This window comes from Lonchura striata, chromosome 19, assembly GCF_050655825.1.
Source record: "Lonchura striata isolate lonStrDom1 chromosome 19, ASM5065582v1, whole genome shotgun sequence".
NCBI lineage: Eukaryota > Metazoa > Chordata > Aves > Passeriformes > Estrildidae > Lonchura > Lonchura striata.
Genome location: NC_140721.1, coordinates 7,529,237 through 7,552,926, shown reverse-complemented (window position 1 = coordinate 7,552,926; position 23,690 = coordinate 7,529,237). Strand labels below are relative to the sequence as shown.

Below are 23,690 nucleotides of genomic sequence, written 5' to 3'. Positions count from 1 at the left end.
GAAACCACTGAAGGGATTTTTGGGTTTGTGGGTGTTAGTGGCTTCACTGGAGGATGGGAATCCATAGTTCACATAATGCTGTGGGGCTGCTGTGAGCAGCTTTGGCACAGATCACCTGGATCACACGGTGGGAGGGAGATGGGACCAGCCACCACCTCGTTCCTTGGGTTCATGGGGGACAGCTTTGGGTTAGTGGGGGAAGGCTGCTGCCTTCTTCCCAAATGGCTGCCTGGGATGGGACATCCCCTCCGTGGGTTCTGACCTGTTTCTCTGAACAGGCATTCAGGAATGTGAATGGAGTCTGTGGCATGAGATGGATTCTGCCTGAAAAAAAAATTATTCACGGAATCAAAGCACTGGGATTGTCCCTTTGGAAATCTGCAGCCCTGTGTTTTTCCTGTTGGGACCCGTGCCCCTGTCACAGATGGACAAGGTCATTGTCCCTTCTGGGGACATGTGTGAGGAGAGCAGTGAGGAGTAAGCAGCCAAAGCCCAGGCTGCAGGACATGGAGCACATCTGGAGTAACTCCTGGCTGAGAGCCAGCACTGCTCTCGGGTTTGACTAACAACATTAATTTTCCAGCCCTGCTTATTTCTTGATTCAGGCACAGCTCGGAGCACGTGCAGCAGAGCTCACCTACTCCCTGGTGGCACTAAGGGAACAGTCTGAGTTAGTCCTTGGCAATTGTAATTTCCCTTGAAGGGTAAGCTAAAGAAATGTGGCTGGTGATGGGAGATGCAGAAGAGCAGCTTGTGTAATGTTTCCCAGGACCTCAGACCCAGCTCTTGGTGCTTCCCCTTTCACTTTGACTGTGTCCCCAGGGGAAGGCCACGTGTTCAGGGTGGGAGGCAGAGCTTGTTGGGAATGAAGCCTGATCCCACATCCCTCTCCTCTCTGGAGGGCTGCAGAGCTGTTCCCTCTAGCTGAATAAGATTCCACAAAAGCTGGGGATCATCCCACCTGACTTGCAGTGTATCCACTTGGAGGGAGAGCTTCCTGACAGGTCTGCAGGTGTGACCAACTGCATTGTGCATCACTTGTTTTGTATATTCTAATTAAATTGTTGCTAATTATTTTCTTTTTATATCCTATTAATCTGTTTTTATCTCAACTCACAAATTTTACATTTTTTTCCCTCAGTTCTCTCCCCCATTCCTGGAGAGGGATCTGTAAGCAAGCAGCTGTGTGATGTTTACCTGCCTGCCAAGTTAAACTACAACATTTAAGCTCTATTTTTAAAGCTTGCTTTGATTCTAAGCTCTTTGAGCCAAAGCTTGCCTTTCTGAAAGCATCAAGCACAGTGGGGCATTGAGTTCTCCATTAATTGATGCTGTTGCCAGGCTATTGAAAATTTGTAATAATGTGGCCAAATTTTCAAGTGTGGTCTAGGCTTTCTGCCTGGATGTCGAAAAGGGAAAGCTAATTACAGTGTGAACTGAGGAGAACAGGCTGGATGGAAGGAAATGTCATTAAGGTTCTCCTCAGGTGCTGGGTCAGCCCATGTCAAATCACAGCTGCCTCAATCTCTAAATTTCTTCCTCCTTCCTTTAAATTATTCCCAAGTGATTTCTTGCAAGTGTAACCACCTTTTATAACAAAGGAATGAAAACTGGCTGTTTTCTTTTAATACAAACAGTAGAGGCTGGGCTGGGGCTGCAGAAGCAAATAGAAGAGGTCATTTTCTAACCTGGTCCTGTAGCAGTGTGCAGAGTGCCTGTGCTGGCTTCCTGCTGACCCTGGGCTGTGGTCACTGGGGGGTGTGTGCTTTATCCTCTCTGACACCCTGTGGAATTGGTGTTGGAATGCCTGAACTCCCCTGTTTGTCTGGCAGGTGTGGCACAAATTCTGCTTCCTGAGCAGTGCTTGTCACACTGCAGAGCTCAGTTCTCTACAGTGTTGTGGAGACTGAAAAAATAGCTTCAGAAGGCTTGTAGTCAAACTCAGAGATGTTCAGTCAGGGCTCCCTGAGCAACTGCTTGAAGCCAGGAGGTGCTGTCAGGAGGCCAAACTCTAAACTTTTCCTCATTATCATAACTATTTTTAAGCTCTTAGTTTCTGCAGCAGCACTCCTCCCAGCATCCACTGCTGGCCACTGTTAGAAATCAGGGCAGGGTGGATACATGGCTTGACTCAGTGTGGCTTTTCCTATAAATGATCTGCTGGCTTCTTTTCTAGAAGCTCTTGACCTGCATTTCAAACTTGGTGTTGGTACAGGAACAGCAGTTACAGCTCCATAATGCACATGTGGGGAAAGTTTAATCTCTTGCAGCTCCCTCTCAGCATGGAAGGTCTTGGTGTCAGCTAGAGCTGGGTAGGACTAGAACCATGTAAATCAGAGCTTTTTGTAAAAAAATATATATTTATTTAATCTGTTTTCCTTCTGAAATGAAACCCCATGTGAAGCTCAAGCTGGATACCTGCTGTGAGTCTCTGTTTTACCAGTCCTGTCTCTCACCCTGCATTCCATCAGCTTCTGGAGCCTTTGTCCTCCTGGACTCAAGTGTCCTGCTGTGATTAGTTAGGGCTCCAAGGATTTGTTACAAGTTCTCAAGGAGATGGATGTCCAGGTAGAGGGGGAAGATGTTATGGTGAGGGAAAAGTGAGGGGCTCCAGTCTTTACTTCTGCTCATACCAGAACAAGGTGGCTCATGCTGCTTCTCTCACCTTCAGTCTCTTTCCTGCCATCATTCTGGTGCCATTCTTTCCATTTTTCTGCCCTTGATGCTTGGTCCTGGAGAATCCTTGTCCTGTGACCACTTCTGAGCAGGGACTGCTCTGATTCAGGGCTAGGCTGCTGGGAGAGCACTGCTGGCCAAATTTTGGGTTATTTGGAGAAGCAATGGACAGTGATGGTGGAGCGTATAAACACCAAGCCTGACAGCTACTGTGTGTTCTCTGTGCTGGAGCAGAGAGCTTGGGGACACCTTGGAGTCCACAATGCAGGTAGTTGCCTGACCACAAATTATACAGAAACCTAAAGCCTAAGAGAGCTTAGAGCCCTTCACTGCACTGCCAGCAAGGCTCACTTGGCTCACTCACATGATGCCACATGGTCAAGCCATTGCTGCACTGATGGTAGTAGTGTCACTTTTCATCCACCAGGATGGTCCACCTTGGACTGTGGTCCTGAGCCTTTCTGAGACTGTTTTTCCCTTTAAAATTTCACCTGGGAGCTTTCACAAGACACAGAATTTGTAGTTCTCTCTTTACTACTTCATTGTTCTCCTGCAGTGTAAGGCCCTCTCGCCCAGAGGGAGGAAGATGCTATGGTGAGCTTTAGGTCAGGCTGAGCTGAAGAGTGTCAGATTAAGCACAAATTTATCTCCATGTCCCAGATCACAAACCATTGAAGGAGTTGGTGGGTTGTTTGCATGTGGTTAAAGAGTGGACAAATGCAGTCCAGCTCAAGTGCTGGCTAATAAAGAGTCTAGTACAGAAAATAAGATCCTCAGAGGAGATTTAATAATGGGGGAGAATAATTGTAAACTACTTCAGAATATTAACCAAAGGCTGAATGCATCCAATTAGCTTAATGAAGCTGGGTGGTTGGGTTCTTTTTTTAATCAAACAGATGGGCAAAACATTATGCACAAAAAATGAGATCTGAATACAATGAACACATTTAATTAACAAATAAAAGACAGAGAAAGGGTTTGTTTTTCAACTTGAGAATTGAAAGCTTATACTGCATCAAATACTCAAAAAAGGCTTAAATGTCATGGTGTCTTGAAAGTCTCAGATACTTACAATTTTTATTTGCAACAGCTTGGGTGTTTGAGATGGGGGGTCAGCCTGGGGCTGGCTGCACCTGCAGGCAGGTGAGCAGGTGTGGAGGCAGAGATGCATCAGCAACCCCACCGTGCTGCAGAGCCACAGGCAATCCCTGGCTGCTGGTGTGGGCTGTCCCCAGGGGCAGGCTCAGAAGCAGTAATTTAAGCTCTGCTCAACCCTCTGCTCCAAAACCTTTTCCCTGCATGTCAGTGATCACCTCTGTTCTGCAGAAGGCTCCTGGGTTCATCAGGTGTGAGGTCAGTGTCCTTAGTGTGGTGCTGGTCAGTGTCCTGAGTGTTCAGGAGACCTGTAGGGTGTTTCTCTGGTGGCCTGTGCTGTGTCCTCGTGTGTGGAGCTGGTGCCCAGTACAGACAAACTCCTCTCCTGTCTGTCTGACCACTTTTACTGCGCTAGGAGACCTGGTGCAAATCAATGCCTTCCCTCTCCAGACAGGAGACTCCTCTCCATCCAAACCTGCAGTCCTTATGTAAGTGTGAAATACAGAACTGTAATATCAGTCTTGCCAAGGCTGGGAGTGTTTGCTCTAGCCAATAAGCTGAACAAGCCATTGATATTAAGCCTATAATAATAACACCTTGTAGCTAAAGAGTGTGTTTTCCCCATTGGTGCATTACTCAGCCCTTTTCTTTTGAGGCAGTGTTTTAACAAAAGCAGAGACTTTCCCAGGCTGTGTTTAATTAAACACAGCTCAGAGATCTCTTCATTTCAGTGCTGTGATGGTGTTGCTCTGCAGTCTCATATCCAGGGCAGCTGGAAATGGAACTTGTGCTCTGCTAGTGCATGGGCTGGGCAGATCCCTGTCTCCTGCCCAGATGTGCCTCTCCAGATGTGCCCAGTGGTGTGGAAATCCCAGAGGGGCTCACATTTGTGAAGAGCACAGGCTCCAGCTGCTTTGGAAGCTGAGTAGGGGCTTGGTCTGAGCTGTGTAGCCCATACAAGTGGCAGCTCAGCCAACATGCTTTACACTGCAACTAAGATTTGAGGTGCTAATTTCTACCTGCTTCCCTTTTTTGGTTGCTCATGCAGCTATGGGAGCATTTTGAGTGCAATGGCCTGGTTATCAACAATCACATACAAAGTGAGGGCTTTAATTTGAAGGCTCCTCATTTCTGCCTTAGGAGTTACCCATGAGCAGATGGTGATATGCTCTGGTTTTGCTTATTCTTGCAGATTATTTGCCAGATAATTTTTCTGACTAATCCTTTGGCCCATAGACTGTTTATAAACCTGGAGTCAGGTTTCGGGTAAAAACGCTTGTGTTTGCAAATTTGAAAATCTGTTCCTGTGCTGGCTTGCTGGTGTCACTGTGAGCGGGAGACTGTTCTCTGAGTGGCAAGTGCCCTCTGCACCATGGGACATAGGCAGCTCCTACAGAGGAACCTCCTTCCCAGTGACAGGATGGGAAGAACAATGTTCATGCCTTGTTTGGGGCTTATTTTAAAGCATGATATGCTGAAGTCCTAACCCCAGCATCAGTGCTGTCATACAGATTGACCTCCCCTGAGGTCACATTGCTGTTTCAGGTGGCATGGTAAGGAGGCACTTCTGCTGCCACAGAGTTTGTGTCCTGTGCAGGTGATGCTGCATCACCACAGCAGAAGTTGGGGAATTTGCCTGTGTATGGCTGGGCAGGACACTGGTATCAGTAGTGGTGGGGGCACTGCAGCCACTGGCACAGCTCTCCCTGAAAAGAGCTAAAAGGCTGTGACAATATTATTATTAGTAGTAGTAGTATTAGTATCAGTATTGTTATTGTTGTTATTATTATTATTATTATTATTATTATTATTATTATTATTATTTTATTGTTAATTGTATTATTGTTATTAACATAATTATTATTATCTGTGGTGATACTTTATTGTTGTTGTTGTTACTATTATTGTTGTTATTGTTTTCCCCTCATCTCTTACCACCTCCACCTTTTAAAAAAAATCAGTCCCTTGGATGTGTCTGGAGAGCTGGCAGTGGTAACGGCCTGACTGATTTATTCTGGTGTTTTAACATTTACTGGATTTACATAACAGCCAAACAATCTGTTTCAGGAGTTTAATATAAACCCAGCTCTAGTGAGTCACATCCATTTTAGCAGTAATGCAAAGAGAGGCAGCTGGGGGAGTGAGGAGGTGACTTTTTCTGGGTTTCTGCATGGGAATGTATTTCAGGACTGGCTGCCTGAAATATCTCTGACACCTCATAGTTGAGTGATGCTGCCAGTTCTCCTCTGCCATCAGGGATTTGTTCTTAAACTTTGAAAGAGCAGTGGGTGCATCACATCAGTGCTTCCATTGCTGCTCCCAGTCTGGGGAGCTTTTCCAGAGCTCCCCAGGCCCTGCTGTGTGTCCTGGTACTCCACATCCCCCCTGTGTGTAAAATACCTTTTCATGTATGTGCGTGCTTGGAGGAGGGAGTGTAGCTATGGGAGCAGCAAGATGAGGCCTGTAGAGATTTGCTGTTTGCTTTTTTGAATTCAAAACCACACAGCATTTGTTTGTGCCAGACTTTGTGGGTCTGGTCCCCAAGAGGTGCAGATCAGCACAGCAGCAAGTGGGGTACAGATGTGTGCCAACATTTCCACCTGGGCTCTGGTGACCCATGTGCCACTTCTGGGCACAGTTTGAGCTGGCCCTGTGCCCTGGGCAGTCACAGTAAATGTTGGATTTGTGGGGAATCCCTGCAGGGAGTCCCCCCAGCCCCTTCAGGGCTCTGGGACTCAGCTGGCAGAGCCAAGTGAGCAGAGCTTGTTCCTTGGGGACAGCAGGAGTGAGAGCCACCAGGACTGTTAACAGCAGGGGTTTCCCAAAGTGTGGTGTGTAACCTGTTTTATCAGGTCCTTTCCAGGCAGTGTAACTTTGGGATTTTCCTATAGTTGTATGAACACAGCAAATCTCCAGAGCAGGTCTGCCATGGGCAGCCTGTCCCCTCCTGCTCCAGAGGCTCCAGAAAGTCACCTCTCTACTGCTGGGGTTGTGATGTGGTTGAGGAAAAGTGGGTCTCCAGCTTGAGTTTTCACTTCTGAAAATCCCAAGCAAGACCCAGCTGGGTTTGAACAGCCTGGTTTGTGCTGCTGCCTGGGTTTGAGGTTGGCTGCTCAGCAAACCAAGTGCTTCTCTTGCTGCTTATTTGAATTCTTGTCTTCAGAATGGAAAATAAATGCTGGCTGATGAGATCTATTACAGCACTAATTTTAGAGCATGCCAAACAGTAGGAAATTGTTTTCAATCTTCACTCTCATTTCTCCTTTATTTCACCCTTCCATTTGTGAAAATTGCCTTTGTCATTCTTCTAAGTGCCCAGTGATGTCCCGCTCACTGATATCTTCAGGCATTCTCCTTCCAGCCCTGTTTTCTGACATTTCTTTGTTCACACACTTGACATTGCAGTTAGAAGAGCTCTCTCCAGGGCGCAGGCAGCAGTGTTGGCACGATGCAGGCACTGAGTGCTCAGCCAGCTGGGGTGCAAGATGCCAGCAGAGCCCCCCATGTGCTGTGGAGGCAGCACCACAGTGGAATTTCTTATCCTTGAGAGCCCAGGGCTTTGTAAATCTTTCCAGCCCCACCCCAGCCTGCTTTCTCGATGAGCAAGAGGGAAAATACTAATTTCCCTCTCTTCTGCTGAAGAGTTTAAGAAGCAAAAGCTTCAGTGTTTGTCCTTGGCATTACTGAATACCTGAGCCATTGCTCAAGAGGTTGGAGCAGGCAGTAAGTTGGGAATCAAAATGCTTCATCAGCACCAGAGGGAATAGTGATTCACAAAGTCTGGATTTTAGGATGTGATTCCTCTTCATAGATGGAAGGTCTCACTGGTTTGAGAAGAGCTTGGATGCCTGGTGGTCTGCTGTGAAACCTCCAAGGTGACTGCAGACACCAGTCCCTCCCTTAGCCCTGCTCCTGGCTCGCAGTGCTTAGCACAGCCTCACTGAGCTCCAGATTAGAGCTGGTGGCACAAGTCCAGTTGTTTCACCCTGTGGACTTTTCAGAAGCTCTCTGGAATACATTTCATGGTTTTGGCAACCACGTGTCCCTGACAGCAGCTGCTGTGACCATCAGCACAGAGATTTGGTGCCTGCCCTGGAGGGCTTTGAAAATCTCCTCTCTCCTGCCCCTGGCTCCCTCACCCCTCCTGCTCCTTCACCCTCCTGTCATCCCTTGGCTGGCAGCTGCCAGTGGCTTTATCCCTCAAAAAGAGCTGTCTCTTGCCCTTTCTTGTGCTGGAGAAGGGTGAAAAACTCCCTACTCCTACCAATTACCATTCCATGCCTGTCCCGGGAGTGCTCCCAGCCCTGCAGCTGCTCAAGGTGTCAGTCCCCAGGAATTCAGCTGGTGAATGTCTTCATAACCTTTGTGAACACAGCTGAGATTAAACCCTTTACTGAACTAAATGTGGTAACAGCTAATCCCCTGGAGACAGTCACCTGGGCCCTGCACGGTGAAAAGAGGCTTTGCTGCTCTGGTTAACCACCCTGGCAAGAATATTAACTCCTGGTTCCTTTTGGAAATGAAAAGCACCTCTCTAGGAGAGTTGAAGGGATTAGGTACCAGCTGCAATATAAAGGTAGGTTTTTTGCAACTTCCTGATAAATTTGTAGCTTAAAAGTCTGGTCAGCCCTGATGGGATGGGTGATTTTGGCTGAGTGTCCCTAGGCTGTGGTGGAGAGGAGACTGAGGCCAGTGTGGGGCATCCCTGGGAGGACAGTGGTGGTGAGCAGCTCTTGGTCCTGACTGCCTGTGCTGGGCTGTCTTCAGGGCTCTGGGGCTCACTATCATAAATTAAGCCCTGTCAAACTGGCCAGCCCTCCACAAAGGGCTGAAGCTCATTTAAACCTTGCTAAGAGCCAAAGGACACTAACCTTTTCCAGGCACTGCAGGCAAATGCCAAAGGCCTTGGAGAGCATTCCAGCTGTTTCCACAACCCTGGTTTCCTGTGTTGGGGGGAGATCTGCACTAATTTCTTGATTATTACTTTTTAACACAACTCTTTGTTTCAAAAGCCTAGTGTAGAAATTCTGTCTGTGTGAAAAGCAAAGCTGCTATACTTCAGTGAAAGCACAGTTGGGCTGTGTTTTCAAGGTCAGGATTTTATCTTGGTGCTGGCTTCCATGAGGCTGCATGGCCCAGCTGTGCCCTGGCAGCAGTGCAGGCTGAGCAGTGAGCATCACATATGACACTTGCTGAAGAGAGCTGTAGACCACCAGCCCAACTGACTGAAAGGATTAAAACAGGTGTATAAACACAGTCTATAAAATAAGGTAAGACTGAGAAAAATTTAAATACTTCTTCTAAGTATTCTTTGTTCAGAACAAATTTGAATGCTCAAGCTACTTCCAAAATTCTGTTACCTTTCAACCTGTCTTTTTCCTACAGAATTTTCTATTTTAAGTAAATAACACAGAGTTAGCTCAGAAAGGAAAAGATAGAAGTGTCACTGTTCAAAGTTTGCTCTATTGGTTAGATATTTATGGGAGGCATTCAGGAAATGAGTAAACACTTGAAAGTATATGTATTATTTATTATTGTATCTGATTAATTACCACTTGAAACAGTTTGGTCGCTGCTATGGCTCTCTGCAGTCTTCACCAAGCAGTGCTTCAGCAGAGTCTAACATGGCATTTGTCCCAGTTCAGTCTTTCAGGAGATGCAAGTGCTGCAGTGGATTTCTGGGCAGTGGGAATTTGGGCAGTGGAAGGGGCCAGTGTGGCCCTTGGTGCAGGCACCAGGGGAAGTGAGTGAGATCTGGCCTGGGGGGTGCTTGGGGATGGCTCAGGCCTCCAGCCCCAGCTAGAGAATTCGCTGTTCCCAGTTTGTGGAGAAGCAGCAAGGTGGGGTCTGACTCTGTCCCATGAAGTGATGACAGTCAGGAGTTTAAACTTGGCTCCCAAGCATTGGGCTGCCAGCAGGGATTTCTGCAATGCTTCTTCACTGCTTCTACAGCAGTGGTTCCTCCTCCAGGCTGGAATAGAGAAGTGCATGAAAAACTTGTGGCTCTTACCTGTCCCAGCCATGCAACTGGTTCTGAATCCACGGGCTCACAGGACACACTCCAGCAACCTGCTGGCTCCACGTGTTCCCTGGACCCATTGTTAGATGTTACTGTATGTGAGACCATGCACCAACCATCTCTATTCCTGCCCAGGTTCCTGAGCTGTGCCTGGAAAACCTCTTGGATTCATGCAAAGCACAGATCCCATCCAGCAGTGCTTCCTGAAGCAATACACGTCCTTAAGCATTTGCTTAGCTTTGGCAAGACTTAAGCATGTGAAGCATGTGTTGAGATACTCAGTTCTAATCTGCACATCTTGAAAAATAGTATGATAAAATCAGAGTGGAAGGGGTGACAGGACTCCCTCTGCCTTCAGCAAAATAGATGTCATGCTCAGGTGCAATGGGAAGAATCCCCTCTCCCTTGCTGTCACTTTTTCCTCTGGCACCAGCCATCCCTGCAGGAATGTGCTCATTTAACCCTTCCAGAGAAAAAGTTTGCAGTGTGCTGCAATCAGAAAAGTTCCTTCATCGAGTCACTCCTCTGCAGGAGAGGAGTGAGTGGGCCTGGAGAGGAATGGAAGAGTCATAAGAGAGATGCATGAAAATGCTTTTTATGGAATGAATAATTTCTGTTCCGGAGGCGGCAGCGTCGTATTTAATTCTAATTTGGGGATTTTTGGGGAGCACGTGATCGACGCCCAACGAGGGGTGCAGGATGCTGTTTCCAGCAGGCTGTCATTCCCCTGCTCCATCTACCTGTCAGCCTTTATGCAGAGACTTCTTACTCTGGATGCCATTAACCCATTTGCCACAGCACGTCCCTGCAGCTCCTCCTGGGAGCCATTGGCACATGAGGCCCCATCCCATCCCTGCAGCTGTGGGGAGCCACTCTGGAGTTGTGCTGAGGCTCCTTTCTCTTGGCTGTACCTTTGCTGCACTGGTGGGCAGGAGCCTTCCTGCCCTAAGTCCATCTGTGGCTGTGCCTGGCCTCCCCAGCCCTGAGCTGGGTGGTGTTCCATCCCTCCAGGCTCACTCCAGCCAGCACATTGTGCTTTTCTTCACTTTGCACGTGCTCATCCCTGGCTCCCCTCTGTCCCTGACATGGCTTCATCTCCCTGGGAAAGGCCTGGCTCTTGCTGTACTGGCTCTTGCAAAGGTGTTGCTGGCACTGGGGCTCTGTTTTCTTCCATACTGGTAGTCCTACCCTTATAAAAAGGGCCATTAAGAGTTTTGTTTTGCTGCAGTATAAACTTCAGCCAAATCCTTCCTCTTGTCCTGTCCCCTTAATGAAGAGTGTGTGTGTTAAATGCTGTGAGCCTGAGCAGAGTCTCATTGCAAAGTAAACAGCAGAGTGGGACTTAGGCAGGTCTTTTGTTACTGCTGTACAGGGCTTATGTTAATAACAGCTGCAGAGATTGAACCCAATCCCTCATGAGCTTTCCAAGAGTCTGATTAATCTGTTTAACAATGGGTCTGGGTTTTTGTTTTGATCTTTCCATAGGAGTTAAATTTTTGTCCCTTTCAGAGTAGCTGTGGATCATGTAAGCTCAGCAGTATTGTTTTCCCAATTGGCTTCAGGTTTATCTCTATCTATTGTGTTTAAGGGCTTACAAGATGCACCCATCACCATGGCATCAAAATGCTTCTTGTGCCAAAAACACTATGATAAAACATAGATACTTGTGCACACATTTATTTTGGTCTGTTGGAAAGTGCAAAGACATTCTGATGGAGAATCAGGCATGATTGTATTCTCCAAAGTGTCACCTGTGCAAATCATGCTTTTCTGCTCATGCTGGCTCTGGTCCATGTGCTATTGGAGAAAGATGTCTTTCCAATGAGCTTTGGGCCAGTCCCTGTACAAGCAGAATTTTGCATTTAAATTGTTAATGGTTCATATTTGGTGATGGCACTGGTGCTGTACACAGATAGGGTTAGTGACAGACCCTGACTCACTTATTGTCTAAAAATCAAGATGCAGCCAATAGAGGAGAGAAGAGTGGGGAAGCAGGGGAAAGAGCACAAATTTTTAGCCAGGCAATTCTCCTCTGGGCAGACCACAAATTCTCTGGCCTGCTTTGACTTTCTGAAAATTACAGCAGCAGTATGGGGAAGCAGAACATTTAAAGTGAAGATGCAGATGTTGAAGGTAACAGGATTTAAAGACTGCACGGCACAAAATACAAGAAATGTTCCACTATTTATAGCAGAAGCTTTTTCCTCTCTTGATTCTACCTCTTATTGAATGCACTCAGTGTTTGCTTTTCATGTGTGAATGCTTGTAAAAATGGAGCTCCCTAAAGAGATCTGAAATGTTTATATGAGTTAATGACTTCTGAGAGCTCTGGTTGTTTAAAACAGAGTGGCAGTGAAGTTGCCTTGGCTGCAGTCAGTGCCCCTCCATGGAGCAGATCCAGTGCCAGCAGTGGGACAGGATGGTGGTGGCTGCACACAGATCCATCCTTGGGCAGCTCTCTCATTATTGATTTCACTAATGTGCTTATGGTGGGGTGGGAAGGAGCCTTCACAGTGGCTGAGAAATCTGTGTGAAGTCTGTAACCTCTGGGACTTGTGCAGGGTGAAACCCTTAACTTGAAATGGGGGACTTGTAATTGTTGGTCTTTTTAAAGTGTTTTACCCTGGGTGTTTTCCTGGTGCTTCTTTGCTTCCCTCTCATTTGAGTGGCCAGGAAAGAGCTGTGGCATTGTGTTGCTGGTTGCCTTGGGGGAAGTCCTGCCTTGCCCATGGGCTGGATGCAAACAGCTGAGGGGAAGGGTTTGCAGAAGTGAGATTGGGTTTAGAGAACTTCCAGAGAAGGGGACTAAGGAGATCAGTAAGCTCCTTTCTACCTGCCTCTCTCTTCCCCCAGAGTACAGCTGTTTGCTCAGAGGATCTATCTGTCCTTGAATTCCCTTTTCACTAGTTCCAGAGGCATAAATTCAAAGGGCCATGGCACTATGCTGGCCTGCAATCCTCCAGCAGCCAGTGAGTGATGGCCAGGGCAGCTGGAGGAGGCCAGTGAAGCCTTGCTGCCCTGTCAGGTGCTTGGGACAGTGGCTGGGCAGAGGCAGACACATGGAGAAATTATCCCAGTAGGGAGCAGACAGATCTCATGATACTACAAGCATAGCAAAAGAGTAATAATTTTATTTTGAAAGATGCCTTTAGCATGAGAGACAGGATGTGCTTGCCTGAGTGTGGGTTTGTGTTAGAGCTGCTGTATACTCTTCTTGAAGGCTGTTGGGTTTTCCTCTCTCCTGGAGACTTTGTTGGTGCCTCCCATTCCATTGCCATGGGGAGCAATGGAGGATGATGTGCTGGTGGGATTGCAGCTCTTCCCTTTTTCCTGTGTGCACAGATGCCTGGGAAGGTGTGTGTGAGTGCTTGTGCCATCCTGGCAGCAGCTGGGCTGTGGTCACAGCTGAGCTGTCAGTTCCAGGACCTCCATCCAAACCTTCTGGGGGTGATTGTCAACTCACTACAGCTTCAGAGGTGTTTGCTCTAACAGTGCTGAAAAACAGCTTATCCTGTGTTAATCTTGTACCTGCACCTGCAGGCAGCTGTAAGGAGCCTTTGTGGAGATTTTCAGCCTTTTCATCTTTCTTCATCAGTGCTGGCAGCTGCTGCTTTGTGGTAGCATCGAACTTTTTCTGGGCTGTTGCTTTGTGTTCAGGTCTCTCCATCCTCAGGCCAGCCTGTTGTGTGGGCATTCTTCCATTCTGCTTCCAGAGGTGGGTTGTCTTCCCTTTTAGTAGATTATTTTGTGGTGAACTTGAAGTTCTTGGAGGGAAGTGGGATGTAGAAAGGTGGTCAGGAGCCATGGGCAGACATGGTCTAATGTTTCAGGCAAGGAAGATCACTGCCACACCAGCACAGCAGCTGTGAAGCCAAGGCTGACTGTATTTAGGGGATTAAGTCCTGTTTTTTGACCTCAGTTTGTGAGTTGTGGTCACGGCATTTAGAGCAAAGGGATGAAAAGCTTTCCTCAGTGCCAAAGGGAATAATGAAGGCAGAGCAGCATTGGCTCTGTGGAGGAAGCAGGTGGGTGGTGGCAACTGGTAATATATAGTCCAGCAGAGGCAAATTGCAAATTCACTCCCTGGTGAGAAATCCCTGTTCTTTTACCCTTGTTTATATAAAGGGAAATGCTCACAGGGCTGGCCATTCAGGTGAAAACCCTGGCTATGTTCTCCTGTGAGTCTGTTGAAAGATTCAGAAAACCTAAAGCTCTGGAAATGCAGTATCAGGACACTGGTCATAGTGGGACATCAGAGGAATGGTGTGGGACAACTTAAATTAGTGCTTTGAAGTTATTCCTCTTACAAGAGTACGTTTTGTGCTGTGCTGATGGAACACAGAGAAATCAGCAGCTCTGAAGAAAGGTTGTGCAGGGGGCTGTAAACCAGGCTGAACAGACTCATCATTTTGGGGGGTGCCCGGGCTGTTTGCTGGGTGCATCACTGCTGCTGGGCTTGGGGCTGGGGTGTGAGGGGCCATCCAAGGGCAGACCAACCTCACTCATGTGCTCACCAGGATTTTAGGAAGAGGGCAGGGGAACATCACCCACAGATCTCCTGTTGGATCTTAAGCTAGCATTTCAAAGGCATCAAGGTATCTGTTGGGGTCTGTTAAGGAGGATTTTTGGGGATTACATCTTCTCCCCAGCACAGTTCCCTGCCTGTGAATGTATCCCACAGGATGTTTGTGAAGATGAGCAAATTTGATTTGTGAGGTGCTCATGTTCCTCCAGAATGGAGAGATACTTAAGCCTCAGTAGTGGTTTGACTTAATGGTTTTGCAGCTTCATATGAGAGCTTTTGGGAGAGTAACAGGAGGAGGTTGAAAGCATTTGGCTGCAGTCCTGGCACAGCCTGCAGTGAGCCTTGCTGGCATCCTGCTGCCAGGAGCAGGGCAGGGTTTGCCTTTGCTGCTGCTGAGCTGCACAAGGGCTGGTGCCAGTACAGCTTAATTCAAGTGTTGGCTGAGGCTGGAGGCATCTCCAGAGCCACAGAGTGCTGTGTAATGCAGGTTTGCCATGAGGTTTTCCTCTACAGGGTTTCCTGGCTGTGCTCTGTCTATCACAGCAGGACAAGATAAGCTGCAATTACCCTGGTGTTGGAAACAAGAGCTTCTTCCTGGCCTTGGAGTGCTACTGCATTAATGTATAAAATGGATAAATGGTTTAGGTAATGAAATGACTTGGATATGGTCATGGATTGAATAAGATTTCCAGAGCCAAAGTGCTTACTCATCAGATGACTCATGTCTTAGTCACTTTTAGAATAAGTGATTCTCTTTTGGGTGCTTCCAGAATGGGATGGGTGGAGATGAGCTGAAGATTCCACCCCTGCCTTTGATTTTTTTTTTTATGGCATCTAGAACCTGATGGAATATTTCATCAGACAGAAGAGGAAACAGCTCTACCTTGTGAGTATGGTGCATCCCAGGAGATTTTCCTTAGACTTAAATTTTGCTCTTTGCTTCCTGATCAGGCAGAGTGATCTTAGGCTTTAGATAAGACTTCTCAAGCTTTGTTCTCAGCTTACTCTAGTGAGTCCCTTTTGTGGGTAGGTGCAAGTCTGAGCCCATTCTCAAACTCTGTGCCACCAGCAGTGAGTAAAAACACCCTCAGATTGAGGCTGCCCCCTGAAATAGTCAACATTGCTATGCAAATAAACCCTTGTTATCAACTTTTATTTATATGTAGTTATATTTTTTCTATAACCAAAATATTGATGAAATTGAGTTATAATTGTTCAGAAGTATGCACATGTGTAAGCAAGTGAATAGCATATCTGAGAGCCTAGGGAAATTCCTTTGTAATCCACTGTAAGCTTTACATAGCAAGTAAACCTTTTGGATTTTTCTTTTCTGATCTTTCATCTCTCTGATCTCACAGTCATCCTGCAACAAACATAGTGTAGGCAATTCCTGATATAATTCCTGATTGGTGTGGGTTCCTGGTGGAGCTCAGTGGCACAGTGTGATCTCTGCACCTCACTTGGTCAGGGTGGCTGGGCTGCAGCTGAGCTGGCAGAGTCACACAGGGCGTGACCTGGGGCTTTGCTGAGCTGGATGTGTCTAAACTCCTGTCTCTGCTTCAAATGTTGAAAATGGGGATGCTCTGTCAGAAGCAGGTCTGAAGGCACGAGCCCAATTTTGGTTTGTGTCAGGAATGATGATGTAGTGTTATAGATCTGCTCTTAGGGAAGGTGTGTTCATTATAGGAAGAGTACAAAGATGCATGAAATAGGCAGAGTTCAGAAATCAAAAATTTGGCGTTCTCTCAGAGACCATTGAGGTGGTGTCTGGGTGACCCTGAACAACTTCCTTCTTCCTCCTAACTCCTCTGTGTAAATGTGGTTTTGGCTGTTGGTATTTAGGCACTGTCTGTAAAACACAAGTAGGTCATGGCAGGTAACAGGCACTATGGAAATGTGTTAGGCAAGATTTTCAAAACAGCTGAAGAATTGGATTTTATTGTTAAACAGAACTGGTGAAAGGAAAGCTAAAAATAATTTTCCTATGGGTGTCTTTTGTCAGGTAATAGAGAATAATTCACAGGCTTGTAGGTTTTCAGTTTTCTATAGTTGCCTGTGCTAGATCTCTGGGGTCACAGGTGTGGAGGATTTAATCAACAGTTCCTCTCAGATAATTCAAGTCAAGAGTAATCTATCACTTCCTCAAGAAGTTTTCTAGTTTGCTTTGTCTCCTAATTGCAGAAGAAGGGTTTTATTGTGTTGTGTTTTAAAATGTTTTTAAAATTTACCTAATTTACCTATAGTTGCTAGCCTCAAGGGCAAAAGAATGGTACTAATACATTATAGTACTATGATAGTAACAATAATAGTAGCAGTAATGGTATTAATTTCAGTGTTTTGCTGTTGTTACTGAACAAAAAGCCTTCCAGATGAGGATAGTTCAAAAGCTGCCTCCAAGGGAATCACCTCTCCTCACAGGCCAGGCAGAGCCTTCTGCGTTGCAGTGTGTGCTGGTGAAAGGAAGATGCATGGAGGTAAACCCCTCCTAAGAGGATTAATGCAATGAGAGTTATTTCTGATAATGCCTTGACAAGAGCCCTGCTAGCCTAAGAAAATGTGGAAGAAAATGTTGCTGGCCTCCTCTCCTCCTGGGAAAGGAGCCCTGGGATGGCTCCCACAGTAACTGGGCAGCTCCCTTTCAAACACATGTGGAACACATTTACCCAGACACTCCTATGAGCATTTCCACATTTTTTAGGCTGAGATTTTCTCTGTTCACGCTTTGGCGCATGGGTGATCATCCCTTCTGTCCTGAGAGCACAGTTAAAGTTCAAGAATGTGTTTAAGTGTTTTGCTGGAGTGGAGCCAACGTCTCCATCACAGAGGTGAGCAGTGTGTTGGGAAACTCAGTGGCTGCATACAGACTAATTGTTCTGGGATGCAGCCTGGAAGGTGCTGAGCACCCTGGCTGGCAGCCAGCAGGGCTTTTAAACACATGCTTTCCTTAGTTTTTTCACATTGTTACCAGTCTTGTTCTTTGATTTTTCTTCCCATAGCAACTGGAGAAGGATATCTGAGTAGCCAGAGCAATGCAATTCATTTGCCAGCAACACCCTGACCTGTGCCACAGGGATGTCTTCCAGGACACGGGATACAGCTGTTGGGATCAGGTATTGCTACCAGTGCCCAAGTCAATTGGCTTCAGGGTTTTCCTTCTTTGCTCTCTTCCTGGGGAGGGGACAGGCCTGGCTGTGGGAGTGATGCTCATTGCATTTGTAAACCACATCCCATCCTCCCACATGTCTTTGCTTGCAATTAAACTGCACAGATCGTATTTCCTTACCACCCCTTCCTCTTGGACAGTGGTTGCTTTTCCCCCAGCCTTGAAAATTTTAGCAGCAAACAGCCAAATTCAGGTTTTATTTGGAAGTGGTATCAGCTGCAGTGGAGCCCAAGGCAGGGAAGAGAAGAGCCCAAAAATCCTGAGGAGGTTGGTGGCTTCTAACTCTCTTGTTTTCAAGGTTTTGGCTTTGCCTGCTGTAAGCAGGAGGAAGGTGCTGCAGGCCGGGTGGGAGGCTGTTCTGGTTTGAAAGCAAAACCAGTGAGAGACTCCAAGTCAGAAATACAATTTATTAGGAAAAGGGAAAAATAAAACAAAATCTATGCAATAATACAAAAGAAAAACCACGGACAGAGTCAGAATACAACCTGAAACCCTTTTGGTCAGGGTGTTGGTAGCAGTCCAAACGGGAGTGGCTGCAGTCCTCCTGGAGTGTCAGGTGTGGTTCTGTTGGAGCAGTGATCCTGTACAAGGGTATAGTCTTCCTCTGAAGGTCCAGTGGAAAGCCCCAGCTGTTCCTCTGGGAAATCCAGTGGAAAGGCTGAGTCTGGTGTCTCAAAATCTCAGATTATATCCAGGTAGAAATGCTTGGCTCCTCCCTCTGGGCAGAGCATCTCCCAATGGGATGCTGTAACTTTTATCAGTCATGCAGTGACACTCAATGGGCAGATGTCTCCCCAGGGGGGAGGATTGGTTTGTGGAAGAGATAAAGAAAAACTGCCCAATGAAAGAAGATAACTGCCCTATCTCTAACAGATGGCAAATAGAATACACATTGCCTTGCAATCTAGGACAGAGGGGATGGCCCTGTGTGGCTGTGTCTGTTCTGTCTCTGCACCTGGGGCAGCACCTCCTGCAGCTCCCTGGGGCATGCAAGGCAGGACTATACCCTGGCTTGTCAAAAACTGCCTGGACACCTCCTTGCCAGCAGATTTACTCCCTGTTCTGCTCCTGCACCTGCTGACTTGGTGACCAGAGTCATGCCTTGCTCCTGTGGCTTTGCATCATTTGTGACACTTGAGAAAGAGCCCAGCAGGTTGAGTACAATGCACAGCACTTGTCCTGAGCCACTAGAGCAGGGGCACTGCTTTGGTGTCCCAGGACAGCCTGGAACCCCAGCCTGGGTTCAGCCCTTTCACTGGGGTGGAATTAGGGGTGCCCTGGGGTGGCATTCTCATATTTGTGTGTTAATTAAAGCTGCCCTTGAGAACTATTGCTGGCCCTTTGGTGCTGTAAAGTCTTTTTCACTCTGATAAATGCTGAGTTGTCATCAGCCTGAATTTCAGGAATAGCATTGCAGTGACTCAAAAGAACAGCTTTCTCCCCAGCAGCCTTTGCCTAGATAATCTCCAGTCATTGACCTCGGGGCTTTGAAAGTGCATTTAGGCTTAAAGGGCTAAAGCTTAAGGCTTCAAAGGAAGTGGGAAGCCTGCTACCCTTTACATTTCCAAGTGTGGGTTGTGTGTGCAGGACAAGGGTAACTGTTGTGATGTAGCTGGTTTTGACTCCTGTGGGATCTGTTCTTCATCCTCCAGAGCCTGTTCCCTCTCTCCAGAGCCTCTCTGCTGCCTTTGATACTCTGCAGGTTATCTGAGGACATGTTTTCAAGTCCTGGGGTTTCTGAAGACGTGAGGATTATCAGAAGATGGAAGTTAGCCATGTGGAATAGAACAGACACTTGGAGCTCTGAATTTGAAGTCCATTTGTCTTGTCGTAGAGTTCACTGGTTCTGCCTTGCCCTGTGCAGTTCTGTGCTTTGCCCCTTGCCTGGGGCTATGCAGATTGGCAGAGCTGATGAAGCCCTTCAGCCCAGGGACATTTAGAGATGGGTGCTGGGATAATTTCCCTGGTTAAAACTCTTTGCAGAGATCACCTTGAATAGAAATCTCTACCCATGTTTGTACTGCTTGGAAGAAGAAAGCCTGCAGTGTTCTGTGCTTACACTTTTATTGTAGATTTGCAATCCTGGAACGGGTGGAAAATATTGTTTTTAAAATGCTGAAAACACTTTTCACTGCAGCTGTCTTACAGAACTAAGCAACTTGATATATCCCCTGGAATACCTCCAGATCTCTCAAAGGCAGCTGAAAGCTTTCTCCTTATCTGAGAGGGAGATAAACCTCTAAGACCTGACATATATAAATGCTAACTTGTTCTGCCTTGTGGCTTGTTCTGCACCTTGTGGATGCATTTTAAACAATTGTTTGAACAGTGCTGGTCTGTTCTGTGAGATCTAAGCCTGGCAAAGGTGTATGATGCTGGATTTTTTTGGTGTGTTGGTGATCTGTATGTGTCCTTTCCTAGATCCCACTATGCTGCTCTTAAGCTGAATGAGCAGCATTGTTCTGCAGTGATTTGCTTTCTGTCACTGAATTCTTACATATTGAGCAGTAAGAGAAATTCTGTGAGCACCTGGAGAGCAGAGTTAGCCATGGCAGTCAGTAGAGAAGGTGCAGGGGAGGCAGGCAGAGCTGAGAAATAGGCTGGTGAAAGGAATAAACTGAGGAGGAGGGCAGAGATGTCCTGGAAGCATCTGGGTGCCAATGTGCAGCTTGGGCTGAGACCCAGCTCCTAAAGCAGCAGCCTGTCTGTACAGCTTCGGGTGTGCAACTTCCCTCCTCCCTAATTTATTTAATTACCAGTGTATCCCATGGGCTCTGCTGTGGAAGCAGGATGCAGTCCCACAAGATCAGCTGTTGTGTGCACTTGGTTTCTGTCCCTCAGGGTGACAGATTGGTGTGTGTGAGAGCTGGCTTGCCCGGCTGGCAGGCTCCCTGCTCCTCCAGAGCCTTTGCTGCAGGCTGGGCTTACCGGGCTTAAAAACCAGACCTTACACCAAAACCAGAGGGCAGGTGCCTTGTGCTGTGGCTGTTCACACAAATCTGTGCATGAGCTCATTGCTGTGAATTCTGCTTTCAGTTCTGTTTCTCTTTTATTCCCTTTTCTTTCTCTCTGTGCCACAGAGGCTTTCCACAGGCTGCTTGCTGCTCCCCTGGTCCTGCTGTCCTGCAAAGTCACCCAAAGGCTCTGGTAGCTGCACAGGCTTAGAGACAGGTTTGGTTTCAGTGCCTGGTTCTGCTCCCAAGAGATCAGTGGGGATTTGGCCATTGTGGAATATTAGACTTAGCCCTTGCAGACTGAGAGGCTGTTCAGGTATCTTGATTTCTTAGTTTTCAGTTTGTTTATCACAACAAACAGTGACACAGAGATCTGTATCATCTTCTGGGACAATTTTGAAGTTCATTATGGATTGCATCAGAAGATGGCTCACCTGAGACCAGTCTCTTTGCCTTAGAACAACTGCAAATGTTCTTTTTCTTTAACCTGCCATTTACCTGGCTATGGTACAGATGTTTGGAAAGCCATTATTGCAATGAAGGCCCTAAATATTAAAGCGTCTCTGCTTCTGAGGCAGTTATTTTGCTCATTAATCAATAGAGCCTGGCTAGTGCCTTACTTGTTAGTATTTTACAAATAATCTAAGTCTTTCAACTTTCATATAATCTGACATTCTCAGTTATTTTTTGAAGCACCCCCTCACTGGCTGTTTAAATCCACCTCCAGCAAGCTGTGCTCCCTGCCACGGCTGCCTCCTCCCCTAGGAATCACTGCCTCTCAGCCCAGCAAGTGACAACAAACCATGGTACTTCTTCCTCCTCTTCTTCCTCCTCCTCTCCCCTGCTCATGTTCAGCCCCAGGAGCTGCTCCCTCCATGGCACAGGTCCTGCACTGACCCTCATGGGATCCTCCTGTGCCCACCTCAAGCTGTAGCACCAAGAACTCTTACAGGTGCTGCTTTTCCATGGGATTTGAGGGCATCAGCTTTCCCTGTGCAGCATGCAGGTTGCATGTGGGGTATTTCCTGCACTCTTGATGGTGGCTGGAAGAGGGGGTTGGGGTAGGCAGGCTCTGAGGTCTGAGTTGGTGTCAGCTGAGAGCAGCTTTAGAAATGGGTTTTTGTTCTCCCCTGACACCTGAGATGGGGTGCCCATGTTGTCCAGGCTGTGTGTGCATATTAACGTGCCAAAATCCTTCACATTGCTGTCCCTAGGGTCACTTGGAAGTGAGGCAAAGCACCCAGTAAGGCTGGTGGTCACACAGCAGGACTGGACTTGGGCTCTCTGCCCACACCAACCTCATCCATCCTCCCACTGCCACCGTGTCAGGAGCTGGGAGCAGGCTGGCACAGTGGCCAGGGTCCTTCCCCCACATGGCTTTTGTGTCCCTTGTCACAAGGGCAAATGGGATTTGGTGCGATCTGAGCTCAGGTTGTCACCAGAGTTGGTGAGGAGCTTCGTGCTGGGATGTGCTGCTTTGTGGTCACTTGGGGCTATGCAGAGATGGTGAGTCACAGCACCTGGAATCACTGAAAGCAAAAACTGTGGGATATGTGGGCTGAGTGCTTCTCATTGCTTGTTCCTCGTGCTTTCCCAGCTGCAATTTGCAAAATAAAAGCAGCTCTGATGCTTATACACTGATAAACAGCTTTAAGAGATTAAAGCAGAAGTGAATGTAGTCTAGCAGCAGAAGCTGATGGCCACAAGTCTTGCTGAACCTCTGCTAAGGAGCACAATAAAACACAGCAGCCAAACCTGTCTTACCAAAGTCATTTGTAGCCAGGGCTTGAGTACAAAGGAGCACAACTCCTCTTCAGCTCTTTGGTGTTGTCCCCACCAAAGACATAGTTAAATGTTAAAACATGGTTAAAATCTAGTGCAGAGCTGCACTAGATAATGCTCTGGCAGGGCTCTCGTTTCACCTGCATTATCTGGAGTGTTTAATGTTAATATCACTCTCGCTTAGATAGATTTGGCATTCCTCAATGTTTTCTTGTTACAGAAATTTCCTTAAGTAGAAACTTTTTTCTTCAGAGTAATTTTTGGTTGATTATTGCTTATATATGCAATTAGTATAATTGCATCTGATTATGCAAATGTATTTAACCATATAATTAGAACATGGAGGGATGAAATATAATGCAGTTGGGAAATCTTTTGTATAACTTTCCGGGCTCAGGACTGTGCACAAGGTGATTGTTATCTCTTGAATTGTAGGTTGGTAGACTGGAGATCTTGGTTCAGCATCCTGGCTAGTTTCAAAACTTATTTTAAATATGGTATTAGTTGCTCTTAAAAGTGGTCACATGGCTTTCATGGTTTGTAGGTTCAGTTTTTCACCTGATAATGTCAGGAGATCACTGCTGAGCTCAGCCTGTGTCTCACATGTGTATCTATACTTTACATCCAGGGTCATGAAAGCCTCAGTCCTTTATCAGATCAAAACCCCAAATTCTGCCTTCAGATGGGGCCTCTCAGGGAGAAGAGAGGAGAGCAGGACAAGCACAGAGTTGTGCACCTTGGATTGCTTGTTGTCTGTAGCTCAGGGGCAGAACTGGCCCCAAAATCCCTTAGGAAGGCACCCTGCCTTGAACAGGACTGAGGAGGAGGTAGAATACTGCATTTTCCAGCCTGTGGTCTGGAGATGTTTGTTGTCATTTAAGAAGCAGGACCAGGGGTCTGAACTTGCTTTTCAGACTTCTCACATAGTGTTGAATTGCAGAAGCTGCTGTTCTTTCTCATTCCCTGGCTGCTGTTAAAGCTGTGTGAGGAGCTTCACACAAGTCATCAAAGCACCTCGCTTCAGATCTGATTTTCAGCTGTGGCACAACAGCCAGGCTCACTGCCAAGAGCTGTGGAGAGAAGAGGACCTGGATGATTACAGCAGGACTGAGTGATTTCTCAGTAAGATATGCTTGTCTGTGCCCTGAAACAAGAGCCTTGTGAGCCCTAGGACAAAGCAAACATATGGGGTGTGTGCAGAAAGCACCAACAGTATGCTCTTATTTATCATTTAGGTTGTGTTAATGTCTTCTTCTAGTCAGAAGTTAGTATCCAAAATGATTACTGGCCCTTCCCAGGGAGGACACAGTCCAAATGAGCAGTGTACACCTGCCTTCATTATCTCTGCAAAGACTGCAGGGATTTGCTTCTTTTCAGCTTCACAGAGATGCAGCTTCTTATTGTCCTTTGGTTTGGGCAGCATTTCGGCCAGCAATGTCTGAAACTGATTTTCACAGATGCCAAGAAGCTCATTTG

The 23,690-nt window shown here is 46.9% G+C and overlaps 1 protein-coding gene across 2 annotated transcripts in view; it reads left to right on the top strand.

Moving 5' to 3' along the window:
- P2RX1 (purinergic receptor P2X 1) overlaps positions 1–23,690 on the top strand; it is a 57,776-nt gene that overhangs the window by 28,507 nt on the left and 5,579 nt on the right. Inside the window, exon 13 of one of the 2 annotated variants that reach the window (XR_014949433.1) lies at positions 17,312–17,425. The exons of the other annotated variant lie outside the window; for it this stretch is intronic. The gene's annotated coding sequence lies outside the window, so the exon portion shown is untranslated. The remainder of the gene's footprint in view (positions 1–17,311; positions 17,426–23,690) is intronic. 2 annotated transcript variants of the gene reach the window in all.